This window comes from Apodemus sylvaticus, chromosome 7, assembly GCF_947179515.1.
Source record: "Apodemus sylvaticus chromosome 7, mApoSyl1.1, whole genome shotgun sequence".
In the NCBI taxonomy this organism is placed as follows: Eukaryota; Metazoa; Chordata; class Mammalia; order Rodentia; family Muridae; genus Apodemus; species Apodemus sylvaticus.
Genome location: NC_067478.1, coordinates 38,138,214 through 38,142,645, shown reverse-complemented (window position 1 = coordinate 38,142,645; position 4,432 = coordinate 38,138,214). Strand labels below are relative to the sequence as shown.

Sequence of the window (4,432 nt, the reverse complement as noted above, 5' to 3'; positions counted from 1 at the left end):
GAAATCAGAGGTGTAGGTCCCCCCCTTCAAGTTGGAGCCAGAGTACAGATACGTGTTGATATTTGAACTCAGGTTCTCAAGAAAAGTAATTCTCTCTCTAAAGCAGAGTCATCTGTCCAGTCCCAGACCTTCAGTTTGTGATAGGCTATTAGGAACACTTTCTCCTCCTGTGCCAAATAGTAAGTAGTAACCTTTTAGCTCAGAAAATTGACTTCATATTTGAAAGTCTTACACTTAAGTCTTTGATTCCTTTTGGGTTTCTACTACTCAACCTGAGAGGCAGGGGTCTGCTTCCTCTAGTAATAACAGAAATAGTCCCCAAAGAGTCTTTCCTTTTGCATTTTTATATTTATGTGTGTGCACATAAATATATAAAGGTTTTCTCTTTCCTAAGAAAGGGTTTCTCTGTGTAGCCCTGGTTTTCCTCAGCTCACAGAGAACTGCCTGCCACCAGCACCCAGCTCAGCTTGTTTCCTTATATTACTCAGGCTCACCTCCTGAGTAGTGATGCCGAGAAGCTATTAATTAAGAAGGAGGCATTCACCTTCATTTCCAGCAGTCTGGAGTCAGAGGTAGGGCAATCTGTGGTTCAAGGCCAGCCTGGCCTACAAACTTAAGTTCCAGAACAGCCAGAGAGAGCTTCATATTGAGACCCTGATTCAAACAAAAGAAAACTAACTAAAGATATTTCTCAATCAGAGTGTGCACCTGCATGCCAGAAGAGGCCATCAGATTGCATTATAGATGGCTGTGAGCCTCTTTGTGGTTGATGGGAATTGATCACATGATTTCTTGTAGAAGTGTCAGGGCTATAAACTGATGAGCCATCTCTGGGATTCTGGGGATGGGGGAATCTACACTCTCTAAGGGGCAGAGAGTGGTGTTAGGGTGAGGGACTGTGCGAGGCTGGAACCAGGAGAGCCTGGATTAAAGGTGTGCACTGTCAACACCCACGTTCTTTGAACTGCAGTCATGTCTCCAGCCCCAGACCCACACCCCAGTTTTTTTAAGACTTGAGTCTCTATTGAGCTCTCAGGAAAGTTCCTTAAAAAGCTACAGGTCAGGGATGATAACTAGTATAAGCCCTTTATTAACAAAAAGAATTATTCAGTCAGAATCTGTAATTAAAAGGTTTAGTCAAAAATGTCATACAGTGTGTATTAAAAGATTTGAGTTAGTGAATTTACTGGAAACTAATTTTACTTCCCACTAAAACGAGGCTTTGTTTGGACTTGTCTCTTGTTCAGGTCAATAATAAGGATGGCTCAGTGGTCAAATGTGCTTACTGATTTCAGGACCTAAGTTCAGTATCCAGCTCCCTCACAGCATCTGAACTGGAGCATGAGATTCAGCACCCCCTTGTGGCCTAAAAGGGCAATTGCACACATAAACATAACACCCCTAAACCCCAACCTAAAAAAACTGACCATGTTCCTCTTTCAATGCACAATAAACACATCAAATTATCATCACAGTTTCTCACTGAAAACTATTGAATTTTGAACTCATCTACTCAGAAACTACAATGTACTTAGCATTCAGCCTTATCTTGCATTCCTTTTCTTCCCATCCCATTAACACCATGATCCCATTGCATCACAGATACATCTGAAACCATACCATGCTTTATTCATGCAGTCCTTTAAGGCTAACTGTATGTTTCCTAAAGTTCAACTGGTTTGGACTCCATTTGTTTAATCCTTTAATAGGAAGGATTCTCTGGCTATCTTGGTGACACCTATCTGTAATCTAAAGTTGGGAGGCAGGATTGCCATAAAATCCTAAGACCAGCTTGGTCTGAGGGAGCTCCAGTTCTAAACAGTGAGGCACTCTTCCAATGTAATCAACCAGCATAGAAAATCTTCACTTGTGTTTTCTATTTCTATAAGGTTGCTTTTGATTTTATTCAGCATCATATATATATATATATATATATATATGTTTTTTGGATTTAGTTTTTTCAATACAGTGTTTCCCTGTATAGTTCTGGCTGTCCTGGAACTCACTCTGTAGACCAGGCTTCCCTTGAACTCAGAGATCAGCCTGCCTCTGCCTCTCAGAGTGCTGGGATTAAAGGCGTGTGCCCCCACTGCCCAGCATGCATTTCCTGAGCCTGGTCTACAGAGTGAGTTCCAGGACAGCCAGGGCCATACAGAAAAACCCTGTCTCAAAAAACCCAAAATAAAGAGAAAAGAGGGAAATTCATATTTCTTCATATAAATAAAAAGGAGGAATGACAAATAACATTTGATACAGCAAAACAGAACATAGGAACAAGGAAAAATTATAAAAGCACAGTATCAAACGGAATTCTGACATCCTAAAAAATAAGCTACCTGAATAAAAGAACTTTGTATGCACAGACAACTTATTTTTCAAATGTAGCAAGTTTATACCAATGCTATCAGGAAAACTTAACATGTATAAGAAAAAAAAAAACAATCCATACTAGATTCCTCCTGCTTAGTGTGAAAAATCATTTTAAGACCTTGACTTTAATGATAAACTAGGTAGAGGGGTGGGCTGACATGCTTTTAATCCAAGAGTTAGGGAGGCAGGAGGATTCAGTTCAAGATTAGCCAAGTTCAGAGTTCAGATAGCCAGGGATACTGAGAACTGTCATGAAAAGTGTTACCACAAAGCAACAGCGTACTAGAAGAATTTATCTATAACCAGTGACACTACTTTATATAGGTAACAAAAATTTGAAGTCCACCAATTCTAAGGGTAGGCATGGTGGCTTTTTCTTTAAACTGAGGCCATCTCTATAGTTGAGTATCAGGACAATTTTGAGATACTTTTGCCAATAAAAAAAAAGCAAGTTCAACCCTTGTCAATTACCACAAAGGAAAATGGAAGTATGCAGCAGTTAAGAATTTAGAAATTAAAGCCCATTTTAGTCTTAGCGCTTGGGAAGCAGAGACAGGTAGAATAAAGACCAATCAGTCAAAGAGAAACCCTGTCTCAAAATTAAGAAATGGGTAGGGAGGGCTGGGCAAATGTGATCAAGTCACTGTTTGGCAATGTCTCAGGGAAACCTCATCATGTGCACAATTGTGCTAGTTAGGACACTGACACTAGTGTGCCTAATGCACTAACTCTGAAAACTCAGTAACCATGGAAGTGGAACATGTGCCAAGGCACTCTGGTTAATCTTCTGACACAAACTGAATTGAAGAAATATTTCCAACTGGATGTTTATTGCAGCATTCCCAAGTATCCACTGTGTGATGCCTAAGGAAATAGCTCACGATCAAGTTTACAGTCACTGAGATATTGACCTGCTGCTTTAAGATCATGATTGCATTCACTCTGCTCAGTCTGTACAGCTGTGTCAGCTCACCACAACCTTCACAGAACAGAGCAACCTCAATGGATTGGCAAAACAATACATTCACATACAGCCCACAAAAAAAAAATGTACAAGAATCAACTCTGCAGGACATACTAGATGCTTTCCTGATCACTAGACAAATTAACAGGGACAGCCAGGGCCATGGAGACCCCATCTCAAACATCCCAGTACTAATACTGTGCATTTTCTTCTTGTCTCTGCCTTTTCTAGATGTTTACCACATCTAGTTTTCATTCTCAAGTCTTGTGTCACTGGCCCTAAAAATAAGAAACAAAGAAACACAGGCATTACATTACTGCCAAAATTAAAACAGAACACAACAGACCTTTGTAATGGTCCATCTCAGAAGCCAGATCCATAGTTGTGGTTTTTCAACAGGAATTAAGGTTCAGGATAGGATTATCATAGACTAGACCAACTTCATTAAGTTCAGCACAGGGCTGGAAAGATGGCTTAGCGGGGAAGAGCACCAACTGTTCTTCCAAATGTCCTGAGTTCAAACACCAGCAAGCACCTGGTGACTCACAGCCATCCTTACACAGATCTGATGATGCCTTCTTCTGGTGGGGCTGAAGACAGCTTCAGTGTACTTCCACATAATAATAAATACATCTTTTAAAAAAGTTCAGCAGAAAACAAACCAGAGAAGCACACACATGCACTCCTCCTCTAGGATCTTTACAGGCCACAGACATCCCAATGGGTTGGTATTCCCCGCTGGCAGAAAGAAAGAAGTACCAAGACACACTATTAATATGAACTGCATAAAAAGAGTAAACAAGACCACTGCACTAAAGCACAATGGTCTTCTCTCAGAAGCTGTATTTGTCTTCAGGTCATCAACTTCTGGATATAGTTCATCACTGTTCAGACCATGGTTGCCTTTGGTTTGCCATCACTATTTCAGAAAACATTTAAGGGAAGCTGATTCTATTTCAGAACGGTAAAAATGTATGCTGACAGAATATAAATCTAGGTTTCTTATATAACTTTTTAAAGACTCAGGTTTTAATCAAGTTACTTTCTGTTATGAATTCTCTTGGATGCTTTGGCTCCCCTCCATCTAATGAAAGGAAA

The 4,432-nt window shown here is 40.2% G+C and overlaps 1 non-coding gene across 1 annotated transcript; it reads right to left on the bottom strand.

The window, feature by feature from the left end:
* Window positions 1-3,694: 3,694 nt before the first annotated feature.
* LOC127690297 (small nucleolar RNA SNORD50) lies at window positions 3,695-3,766 on the bottom strand. The gene has a single exon (XR_007979025.1). It is a non-coding gene; the product is annotated as a small nucleolar RNA SNORD50 (small nucleolar RNA).
* Between the last annotated feature and the right edge of the window lie 666 nt (window positions 3,767-4,432).